This window comes from Mustelus asterias, chromosome 24 (genome assembly GCF_964213995.1).
Source record: "Mustelus asterias chromosome 24, sMusAst1.hap1.1, whole genome shotgun sequence".
NCBI classification, from domain to species: Eukaryota; Metazoa; Chordata; class Chondrichthyes; order Carcharhiniformes; family Triakidae; genus Mustelus; species Mustelus asterias.
The window spans coordinates 49487992-49501158 of NC_135824.1; positions in this window are offsets into that span (position 1 = coordinate 49487992).

The window sequence follows — 13167 nt, forward strand, 5'->3', positions numbered from 1 at the left end:
CAATGCCCTGGAGTTTACAACCCTTTTGTATTGTTGTGGGAAGATTGATTGACAGGTTATGGTCAGGTGGGTCCTTGACAGAGTAATCCAAGGATTCATAGAATCATAGAATCCCTACAGTGCAGAAGGAGGCCATTCAGCCCATTGAGCCCACACCGATAGCAATCTCATCCAGGCCCTATCCCCGTAAACGCACATATTTACCCTGCTAATCCCCCTGACATTAAGGGGCAATTTAGCATGGCCAATCCACTTAACCAGCACACCTTTGGCATGTGGGAGGAAACTGGAGCACCTGGAGGAAAGCCACACAGACACGAATGTGCAAACTCCACACAGACAGTGACCCAAGCTGGGAATCGAACCTGGGTCTTTAGCGCTGTGAGGCAGCAATGCTAACAACTATGCCACAGCGCCGCCCTTTCAAAACTGTTCACCTCCAGACTGAAAAGCAATGTGTTTCTGTGTCTCTCCCCGGTGTTAGAAATTCTACTGGCCAGTTGGATGTAGTTTTTCTTGCCTTTCTGGAGTGACAATTTTGCAGTTTGGGGGTTTGTTAGCTGGAGGCAAGCTGTGGCTCTATCTCTGCCTTGAGGTGTGCTGGGAGCTACAGGACAGGGAAGTTTCCATTCTCCAGCCAAAGGATTAATTCACAGCAGGGGTTGCAGGACTGGAAAATCACGCGAGCGTCCGTATTTTCTGTGCTAAACTTAAACTGGGGGGAGGTGGGTGTATATTGGTAAGATTGTTGTGTTGGAACAGTACATTGAGCTGTTATGGTTTATACAATATCATGGCTTTTTTTTTGTTTCTAATTGGTAAAAGTTATTGCTAAGTTTCTTTCTATGTGTTAACTTGGTCTTAAATAAGCTTTTTTTGATAAAAGCTCCCCAGTGGGTCCTTTGAATCATACTTGGAGTGAAATATCTTACCCGTGCCAAATTCAAAACTTATGGTCCAGACTGACTTCTGTTTCTGTCAACATTCTTGGGGTTACCATTGACCAGAAACTCAACTGGACTCACCACATAAACACAGTGGCGTCAAGAGCAGGTCAGAGGTTGGGAATACTGCGGCAACTAACTCACCTCCTGACTCCTCACAGCCTGTCCAACATCTACAAGGCACAAGTCAGGAGTGTGATGGAATACTCCCCACTGGCCTGGATGGGTGCAGCTCCAACAACACTCAAGAAGCTCGACACCATCCAGGACAAAGCAGCCCCGCTTGATTGGCACCCCATCCACAAACATTCACTCCCTCCACCACCGACGCTCAGTAGCAGCAGTGTGTACCATCTACAAGATGCACTGCAGCAATTCACCAAAGATCCTTAGACAGCACCTTCCAAACCCACGACCACTTCCATCTAGAAGGACAAGGGCAGCAGATACATGGGAACACCACCACCTGCAAGATCCCCTCCAAGCCACTGACCATCCTGACTTGGAAATATATCGGCCGTTCCTTCGCAGTCGCTGGATCAAAATCCTGGAATTCCCTCCCTAATGGAATTCTGGGTCAACCCACAGAACATGGGCTGCAGCGATTCAAGAAGGCAGCTCACCACCACCTTCTCAAGGGGCAACTAGGGATGGGCAATAAATGCTGGCCCAGCCAGCGACACCCACGTCCCACGAATGAATAAAATAAAACCTGGATTGTAACAAACGGTGCACTCTACCCTGGACGGACAATGAAGGGAAGATTGCGATCTTTACCTTGCTTGCAAATCATTCCAAAGAACGAGCTTTATGAAATCAAAATTAAATCGCAGTAACACTAATTCTCCTAAAGCGAGTCGGCTTACAATCGCCTCAGCAATCAAGTGTCCATGTCGACCTGGGAAAGCTCTGCGACTCATTGCTACCAAATGCCATTTTTATTGATTTTTATTCCTTTAATGGCCATTTTGCAGATTCGCACCAGAGCCTCCAGATTGTCGAGCATATTAAACTTCCCCAGAGGCGCACAGTAATCTCAACAGGCATTCTATTAACTCTCCATACTCTGCACAGAGGGTTCTCGACCCAGCGACGCGGGTAAATGTGGCTCCATCGATGGGCCGAATGGCCGGGCTTGTGCTGCTATGAGTGGCTCCCCCCTTACTGCCCTAGGGAGCCCAAAGAGTGGCGTAATTGGGTATCCCTCACACACCCCCGGAACCGTCTCTAATTTGCCCTCTCCCTGTCAGATTGTGGTGCGGGTGATTGGAGGGGTGCTGACTCAATTAAGATTCGCTTTCCCGAGATAAGGCATGGTGACGGTATGTTGGAGGGAGGGAATATGTCGCTCTCGGCGCTTATGCGCGTACGTGGCGATTTCCAGAACTCCACAATATCCAGGGCGGGATTTTCCAGCTGTGCTTTTCCCGGATAAATCCTGCCGGAAGTCAACGGACATTTCCATGGTCTGCCCCCTCACCCCCCCAACCCCCCCTCCCCACCCCCCTGCCCGTTACGATTCCCGTGGCAGGCGGAATGGGAGAATTTGACCCCCCATCACAGCCAGTGAAATGCTTCCGAGGAATCGTCACTGTTGTAAGGACTTGGGACGAGGTGGAGACCACTCAGCCCCTCCGTCCTGTTCCAACATCCAAATGAGATGATCTGTGAACTAACCCGTACCCTCTTCCCTTTGGGCAAAATACCTAGGCTGGGACTCTCCCACCCCGCCCCGTGTCTGGGATTCTCCAGTCTCGCTGAGCACTGAATTCTCACTGGCAGTGACGGTAATGGATTGTGTGAGACCAAAGAATTCCGGATCTTATATTCAACATCGAAGCTCGATCCAGCAGCAATTGTCAGCTGTGGAAGTGAGTTCCAACCTTCAACCAGCCTGTGTGTGGTAATGTTTCTGAATATCACTTCTGGACTGTCTGGATCCAATCTGCTATTCTTAGGCTTCCCAACCAGCAGAGATTGTTTCTCTATATTGACACTATCTGTCCTAAAATGGGTTCCTCCCACTCTTTCTGCAGCACAGTGTCACAGTAGTTAGCACTGCTGCCTCACAGCGCCAGGGGCCCGGGTTCGATTCCCGGCTTGGGTCACTGTCTGTGTGGAGTCTGCACGTTCTCCCCGTGTCTGCGTGGGTTTCCTCCGGGTGCTCCGATTTCCTCCCACAGTCTGAAAGACGTGCTGGTTAGGGCGCATTGGCCGTGCTAAATTCTCCCTCAGTGTACCCGAACACGTGCCGGAGTGCGGTGACTGGGGGATTTTCATAGTAACTTCATTGCAGTGTTAATGCAAGCCTACTTGTGACTAATAAAACCTAAACTTAAACTTAATTCTTATGTTCTGGTATTCCTTTTAATATCTTTAAAACTTCAATCAAATATCCTCTTAAACTTCGAAGTTCTAGTGTATACAATTCTAGTTTGTGTAATCTCCATGGAATAACAAAGAACAAAGAAAATGACAGCACAGGAACAGACCCTTTGGCCCTCCAAGCCTGCACCGACCATGCTGCCCGACTGAACTAAAACCCCCTACCCTTCCGGGGACCATATCCCTCTATTCCCATCCTATTCATGTATTTGTCCAGACGCCCCTTAAAACTCACTATCGTATCCGCTTCCACTACCTCCCCCGGCAGCGAGTTCCAGGCAGCCACCACCCTCTGTGTAAAAGACTTGCCTCGTACATCTCCTTTAAACCTTGCCCTTCGCACCTTAAACCTGTGCCCCCTAGTAATTGATTCTTCCACCCTGGGAAAAAGTTTCTGACTATCCACTCTGTCCATGCCCCTCATAATCTTGTAGACTTCTATCAGGTCGCCCCCTCAACCTCTGTCGTTCCAGTGAGAACAAACCAAGTTTCTCCAATCTCTCCTCATAGCTAATGCCCTCCATGTCCAGCAACATCCTGGTAAATCTTTTCTGTGCCCTCTCCAAAGCCTCCACATCCTTCTGGTAGTGTGGCGACCAGAATTGAACACTATATTCCAAGTGCGGCCTCACTAAGGTTCTATAAAGCTGCAACATGACTTGCCAATTTTTAAACTCAATGCCCCGGCCGATGAAGGCAAGCATGCTGTATGCCTTCTTGACTACCTTCTCCATCTGCGTTGCCACTTTCAGTGACCTGTGTACCTGTACACCCAGATCCCTCTGCCTATCAATACTCTTAAGGGTTCTGCCATCGACTGTATTTAATGTATATTTATTTATTTTATTAATTTAAGGGACATGGGCATCACTGGCCGGGCCCAGCAATTGTTGTCCATCCCTAATTGCCCCTTGAGAAGGTGGGGGGAGGGTGAGCTGCCTTCTTGAACCCGCTGCAGTCCGTGTGGTGTAGGTGCACCCACAGTGCTGTTAGGGAGGGAGTTCCAGGATTTTGACCCAGCGACAGTGAAGGAACGGCTGATATATTTCCAGGTCGGGATGGTGAGTGACTTGGAGAGGAACTTGCAGGTGGTGGTATTCCCCAGGTATCTGCTGCCACTTTTCTCCTATGTGGTAGTGGTCGTGGGTTTGGAAGGTACATAGAACATAGAACATAGAACAGTACAGCACAGAACAAGCCCTTCAGCCCACGATGTTGTGCCGAGCTTTATCTGAAACCAAGATCAAGCTATCCCACTCCCTATCATCCTGGTGTGCTCCATGTGCCCATCCAATAACTGCTTAAATGTTCCTAAAGTGTCTGACTCCACTATCACTGCAGGCAGTCCATTCCACACCCCAACCACTCTCTGCGTAAAGAACATACCTCTGACATCTTTCCTATATCTCCCACCACGAACCCTATAGTTATGCCCCCTTGTAATAGCTCCATCCACCCGAGGAAACAGGTGTTGCCTAAGGAGCCTTGCTGAGTTTCTGCAGTGCATCTACAAGATCCACTGTGTGACATCATAAAATCCTCATAGAATCCCTACAGTGCAGAAGGAGGCTATTTGGCCCATCAAGTCTGCACTGACTCTCTGACTAAGTATTCCACCCAGGCCCTATCCCCATAACCCAACATATTTACCCTGCTAATCACTAAGGGATAATTTACCATGGCACATCTCTGGCCTGTGGGAGGAAACCGGAGCACCCGGAGGAAACCCACGCGGACACAGGGAGAACGTGCAAACTCCGCTCACAGTGACCCAAAGCTGGAATGGAACCCGGGTCCCTGTGAGGCAGCAGTGCTAATCACTATGCGCCCGTGTCGGTGGTGGAGGGAGTGAATGTTTAGAATAGTGGATGGGGTGCCAATCAAGCTGGGCTGCTTCATCCTGGATGGTGTTGATCTTCTTGAGAGTTGTTGGAGCCGCACTCATCCAGGCAAACTTTTAACCAAGATATCATTGTGGTAACTCAACACTGAACTCCTTCCTAAACCATGGTGTCTTTCCTAAGGTGTGGTGTACAGAACATCTTCCAAAGTTCCAGGTATGGTTTAACCAAGGGTTTGCCCCCTTGAATACCAATGTAATTGAAGATATTGTTATGTAGCAAGTATGAGGTGGCACGGTGGGTTAGCACTGCTGCCTCACAGAACCAGGGACCTGGGTTCAATTCCCGGCTTGGGTCACTGTCTGTGTGGAGTTTGCACATTCTCCCCGTGTCTGCGTGGGTGTCCTCCGGGTGCTCCGCTTTCTTCTCACACTCCAAAAAAGTGCAGATAAGGTGGATTGGCCATGCTAAATTGCTCTTGAGTGACCCAAGATGTGCAGATTAGGTGGATTGGCCATGTTAAATTGCCCCTTAGTGTCCAAGGATGTGCAGGTTAGGTGGATTGGCCATACCAAATTGCCCCTTAGTGTCCAAGGATGTGCAGGTTAGGTGGATTGGCCCCACACAAAGTTGCTCCTTAGTATCCAAAGAGGTGCAGGTTAGGTGGATTGGCCATGCTAAATTGCCCCTTAGTGTCCCAAGATATGTAGGTTAGGGAGATTGGCCATGCTAAATTGTACCTTAGTGTCCAAGGATGTGCAGGTTAGGTGGATTGGCCACACAAAGTTGCTCCTTAGTATCCAAAGATGTGCAGGTTAGGTGGATTGGCCATGCTAAATTGTACCTTAGTGTCCAAAGATGTGTAGGTTAGGTGGATTGGCCATGGTAAATTGCCCCTTAGTGTCAGGGGGATTAGCGGGGTAAATGCGTGGGATTACGGGGATAGGGCCTGGGTGGTATTGTTGTTGGTGCAGACTCGATGGGCTGAATGTTCTCCTTCTGCACCGTAGGGGTGCTATGATTCTAATAAGAACGGCAGCTTCCTGGTTTTGTATTGAAGGGTTCATTTTTCGAATACAGGAGGGGGAGGTTGGTAATAATATTTCGGAGTGCCCAGTGACGCGGGGGCGGGGGGGGGGGGGGGGGGGGGGGGAGTGGAGGGGGGGGGGGCGGGGGGCTACACTATGACTGAACAGCCAATTCCCCTTGAAAGCGAGAGCCTTTTATAGCAATTGTGACTCACTCTTCCCATTGCCTTGATGTGGAAATTCATCACTTAGTAAGTGCTCAGTAAGTTTCCAGCAAGACTCCAGTTATAATGACCCCTCCACCCTTACACCCTGTCCTGAGCAAGATTGTTCTCCCGTTTAACCGTGGATTGGTGGAGATGGGGGCACGGGAGCCAAAGTTCGGGATTCGTGGATTTTTAAGGGAAACATCAGAAAGTATGGAAGGGTTAATTGGATAACCTTGGGGCTGTCATTGTGTTATGCGCATCTCTGACCTACTCGAATTGGTTAGGTAGACCTCATAAATCAGGTGAGTCCCTCCGCTGAGGCGTCTCAGAGTCATTTATCAGTGGATGCTCTCTGAGGCAGCAGTAAATAGCCGTACCCGCAGCCTTTGAATGGTCTCCAAACATAGTGTACAGCCAAACCAAATCTCCCAGCAACTCCCCCGACAGGGAGAACCGCAAAAATCAGTGTCGCCTGGCGCAGCCGTCCCATGCCAGCCCGTGCGGGCAGACGGATGGGGAGACGCAGGACATCGAGGCGGCTGCAGGTGCAGAAAGTCTGATCCGCCATGTGGGGCATCACTCCTCCGCCTGTCCGTTCTGTAGGTGGGCATATTCTGCCTCCTTAACCTTAGAACCCAGGATTCAGACACCTCAGCCCGGTCCCATGCATTTCTCATCCCTCGGTAGATTTGCATTTGTATAGCGCCTACAACAACCCCAGGATGTCCCCACAGGCCATTATCATCAATTAAGTATTTCAATAATTGTTTTTAGAATCCCGATAGTGCAGAAGGAGGCCATTCAGCCCATCGGGCCTGCACTGACCTCTGACATCTTATCCAGGCCCTATCCCCGTAACTCCACATATTTACCCCACTAATCCTACACACCTACACATCTTTGGATACTAAGGAGCAATTTAGCATGGCCAGTCCCCCTAACCTACACATCTTTGGATACTAAGGAGCAATTTAGCATGGCCAATCCTCCTAACCTACACATCTTTGGACACTAAGGGGCAATTTGGCATGGCCAATCCACCTAACCTGTACATCTTTGGACGCTAAGGGGCAATTTAGCATGGCCAATCCACCTTAACCTGCACATCTTTGGACACTAAGGGGCAATTTAGCATGGCCAATCCACCTTAACCTGCACATCTTTGGACACTAAGGGGCAATTTAGCATGGCCAATCCACCTAACCTGCACATCTTTGCGAGGAAACAGGGCGGCACGGTGGCACAGTGGTTAGCACTGCTGCCTCACAGTGTCAGGGACCCGGGTTCAATTCCGGTCTCGGGTCACTGTCTGTGTGGAGTTTCCACATTCTCCCCATGTCTGCGTGGGTTTCCTCTGGATGCTCCGTTTCCTCCCACACTCCAAAGGTGTGTGGGTTAGGTGGATTGGCCGTGCTAAATTGACCCTTAGTGGCCTGGGATGCGTAGATTAGAGGGATTAGTGAGTAAAGGATGTGGGGGTGGAGCTTGGGTGGGATTGTGGTCGGTGCAGACTCGATGGGCCGAATGGCCTCTTTCTGTACTGTAGGGATTCTATGGTTTCTATGGGTGAACCTGGGTCCCTGGCGCTGGGAGGCAGCCGTATTAACCACCTATCTCTCAACCTAAGTCTGTGACACTGGATTCCTCTGTAAGTGAGGTGAATGCATTTGCAAACCTGTGAATCGCCAGTCTGTCCCCTCAAAATTTAAGTTTCATCTTATTCTCATGACCTCCTGCCCTGAACTCACCTAGCGCCTGCAAGCTGTCAAGACAGAGAGAGACAATAAGAAGTCTCACAACACCAGGTTAAAGTCCAACAGGTTTATTTGGAATCACGAGCTTTCGGAGCGCCGCTCCTTCATCAGGTGAGTGGAGGTAGGTTCACAAACACGGCATATATAGACAAAGACACAATTACAAGATAGTTTCAGACTGGAGCGTGAAGAATGGTTGGAATGCGAGTCTTTACAGGCAATCATGTGTCTACAGGTACAGACAGTGCGAGTGGAGAGAGGGATAATCATAGGTTAAAGAGGTGTGAATAGTCTCAAGCCAGGATAGTTAGTAGGACTTTGCAAACCCAGGCCAAATGGTGGGGGTTACAGATAGTGTGACGTGAACCCAAGATCCCGGTTGAGGCCGTCCTCATGTGTGCGGGGTTTGGCTATCAGTCTCTGCTCAGCGACTCTGCGTTGTCGTGTAGTCTTGAAGGCCACCTTGGAGAACGCTTACCCGAAGATCGGAGGCTGAATGTCCGTGACTGCTGAAGTGTTCCCTGACTGGAAGGGAACACTCCTGCCTGGCGATTGTCACGCAGTGTCCGTTCATCCGTTGTCGTAGCGTCTGCGTGGTCTCACCGATGTACCACGCCTCAACACAGACAGATAGAGAGAGGGACCCTGTCTAATATTGTTAAAGCCTTTGATCCCTTCAACAAAGGCCTTAACTATTCATCAATTTGCTTCTCTGATCCTACCTCCAGTGAGATCACTCAGAGTCGGGAACACATTGAGCAATCATCCAGAACTGCAACCTTCTAAGTGTTACCAATCTCACCTTTTTTTGTTATTCATTCCTGGGATGTGGGCGTCCTTGGCCGGGCCAGCATTTATTGCCCATCCCTGAGGGCACTTTAAGAGTCAACCGCATTGTTGTGGCTCTGGAGTCACATGTAGGCCAGACCGGGTAAGGACGGCCGATTTCCTTCCCTGAAGGACATTAGTGAACCAGATGGGTTTTTCCGACAATGGTTTCATCAGTAGATTCTTAATTCCAGATTTTTATTGAATTCAAATTTCACCATCTGCCGTGGTGGGATTCGAACATTTCCAGAACATTTCCCTGGGCCTCTGGATTAGTAGTCCAGCGATAATAGCACTGTGCCTTCCCTCTGCAGTTGTCTCATCTGTGGCATAGATTCCGCCTTGTGAGTGCTGGGTTCAGTCAAGATATTCAAGCTTTTTGATAGTTTTTTTTCAGTAAGCATGTCCAAGGGATGCAAAGACAGGCAAATGTGACCGAGATACAGATCACCTGTAATCTAATTATCAATATCCTCGAGTTTACCACTGAGCAGAGACTGAACTGGACCAGTCATATAAATACTGTGGCTACCAGAGCAGGTCAGAGGCTGGAAATACTAAGGAAATTCGGCATGTCCGCTATGACTCTCACCCAACTCCGACAGATGCACCATAGAAAGCATTCTTTCTGGTTGTATCACAGCTTGGTATGGCTCCTGCTCTGCCCAAGACCGCAAGAAACTACAAAGAGTCGTAAACGAAGCCCAGTCCATCACGCAAACCATCCACTGACTCTGTCTACACTTCCCGCTGCCTCGGCAAAGCAGCCAGCATAATCAAGGACCCCACGCACCCCGGACATTCTCTCTTCCACCTTCTTCCATCGGGAAAAAGATACAAAATTCTGAGATCACGTACCATCCGACTCAAAGAACAACTCCTTCCCTGCTGCCATCAGACATTTGAATGGACCTACCTCACATTAAGTTGATCCTTCTCTACATTCTTGCTATGACTGTAACACTACATTCTGCACTCTCTCCTTTCCTTCCCAATGTATGGTCTGTTTGCCTGTATAGTGTGTGAGAAACAATGCTTTTCACTGTATACTATACATGTGACAATAATAAATCAAATCAAATCAAATACTGTGGAGCGTAACTCACCTCCTGAGCGTAACTCACCTCCTGAGCGTAACTCACCTCCTGAGCGTAACTCACCTCCTGAGCGTAACTCACCTCCTGAGCGTAACTCACCTCCTGAGCGTAACTCACCTCCTGAGCGTAACTCACCTCCTGAGCGTAACTCACCTCCTGAGCGTAACTCACCTCCTGACTCCCCAAAGCCTGTCCACCATCTACAAGGCACAAGTCAGGAGTGCGATGGAATACTCCCCACTTGCCTGGATGGCTGCAGCTCCAACAACACTCAAGAACCTCAACACCAACCAGGACAAAGCATTGATTGACACCCCATCCACCACCTTCAACATCTACTCCCTCCACCACCGACGCTCAGTAGCAGCAGTGTGTACTATCTACAAGATGCACTGCAGCAACTCACCAAGGCTCCTTAGGCAGCACCTTCCAAACCCAGGACCACTTCCATCCAGAAGGACAAGGACAGCAGATCCCTGGGAACACCACCACCTGCAAGCTCCCCTCTAAGTAACTCACCATCCTGACTTGGAAATATTTCGGCCGTTCCTTCGCAGTCGCTGGGTCAAAATCATAGAATCACAGAATCACACAGTGCAGAAGAGGCCCTTCAGCCCATCGAGTCTGCACCAAGAAACACCTGACTTCCCAGCTAATCCCACTTGCCAGCACTTGGCCCATAGCCCTGAATGTTATGGCGTGCCAAGTACTCTTCCAGGTACTTTTTAAAGGATGTGAGGCATCCCGCCTCCACCACCCTCCCAGGCAGCGCGTTCCAGACCCTCACCACCCTCTGGGTAAGAAGGTTTACCTCACATCCCTCCTAAACCTCCTGCTCCTCACCTTGAACCTATGTCCCCCCGTGACTGACCCTTCAACTAAGGGGAACAGCTGCTCCCTATCCACCCTGTCCATGCCCTTCACAACCTTGTACACTGGAACCTCCTTTCTAACAGCAGTGTGGGTGTACCTACACCACATGGACGAACTGATGTCCAATAACAATCCTGGAACTCCCTCCCTAACAGCAATGTGGATGTACCTACACCACATGGACGAACTGATGTCCAATAACAATCCTGGAACTCTCGCTCTAACAGCAATGTGGGTGTACCTACACCACATGGACTAACTGATGTCCCATAACAATCCTGGAACTCCCTCCCTAACAGCAGTGTGGGTGTACCTACACCACATGGAATGACTGGTGTCCCATAACAATCCTGGAACTCCCTCTCTAACAGCAGTGTGGGTGTACCTACACCAAAGGACTGACTGGTGTCCAATAACAATCCTGGAACTCCCTCTCTAACAGCAGTGTGGGTGTACCTACACCACATGGAATGACTGGTGTCCAATAACAATCCTGGAACTCCCTCCCTAACAGCATTGTGGGTGTACCTACACCACATGGACTGACTGATGTCCCATAACAATTCTGGAACTCCCTCCCTAACAGCAGTGTGGGTGTACCTACACCACATGGACTAACTGATGTCCAATAGCAATCCTGGAACTCCCTCCCTAACAGCAGTGTGGGTGTACTGCTACCACATGGACTAACTGATGTCCAATAACAATCCTAGAACTCCCTCCCTAACTGCAATGTGGGTGTACCTACACTACATGGACTAACTGATGTCCAATAGCAATCCTGGAACTCCCTCCCTAACAGCAGTGTGGGTGTACCTACAGCACATGGATGACTGATGTCCAATAACAATCTGGAACTCCCACTCTAACAGCAACGTGGGTGTACCTACACCACATGGACTAACTGATGTCCAATAAACATCCTGGAACACCCTCCCTAACAGCAGTATGGGTCCTACACCAAAGGACTGACTGATGTCCAAAAACAATCCTGGAACTCCCTCCCTAACAGCAGTTTGGGTGTACCTACACTGCATAGGCTAACTGATGTCCAATAACAATCCTGGAACTCCCTCCCGGACAGCACTGTGGGTGTACCTACACCACATGGACTGACTGATGTCCAATAGCAATCTGGAACTACCTCCCTAACAACAGTGTGGGTGTACCTACACCACATTGACTGACTGATGTCCAATAGCAATCTGGGACTACCTCCCTAACAGCAGTGTGGGTGTACCTACACCACATGGATTGCAGTGGGTTCAAGAAGGTGGCTGACCACCATTTTCTCAATGGACAATTAGGGATGGGCAATAAATGTTTATTTATTAGTGTCACAAGTAGGCTTACATTAACACTGCAATGAAGTTACTGTGAAAATCCTCTAGTCGCCACGCTCAGTCGCCTGTTCGGGTACACTGAGGGAGAATTTAGCACGGCCAATGCACCCTAACCAGCATGTCTTTCAGACTGTGGGAGGAAACCGGAGCACCCGGAGGAAACCCACGCAGACACGGGGAGAACGTGCAAACTCCACACAGACCCAAGCTGGGAATCGAACCCGGGTCGCTGGCGCTGTGAGGCAGCAGTGCTAACCACTGTGTCGCCATGCCGCCCAATGCTGGGCCTAGTCAGCAAAGCCCGCATCCCTTAAACAAAAGAATCGAATTAAAAGCTGGAAACAGGCCCTGATTCCGTCGCTAATGTTTTCACTTCAGATTTCCAGCTTTCTTGTTTCAACGTCTCCTTATCTCTCGCCCGGACCATTGCTGGTTTATGTATTTACACTAATCAGACCATTTAAGACAAGTTAGTGACACTTACACAATAGCAGGGCTCCAGCAGCTAGTGAAAAATGACGTGCTAGGCTGAACTGTTTAGATGACCGGTTGACAGATTAGCATTTGGCGAAAGGTAGGAGACAGATTCATTAATTTACTGGGTAACAGTTCGGTCAGTAGGTATGCAGCCCAAACCCAAGTACACCAAGATAAACCAACTGCCCTGACTGTACACTCTAGCCGAACAAGGTTCTGGAGAAATTAATGGAGTGAAGTCTCAGCGTTTTGACAGCTATAAGCTTAACAGGTACAAGAAACGACTCGGCACGTGAGTCTGAACTCAGACAAGCTCAACAATGACCCTCGATACAAGTTTATTAGACATACATCGCCTTCGCCAATCTGTAGCTGTACTCTGCCCTGT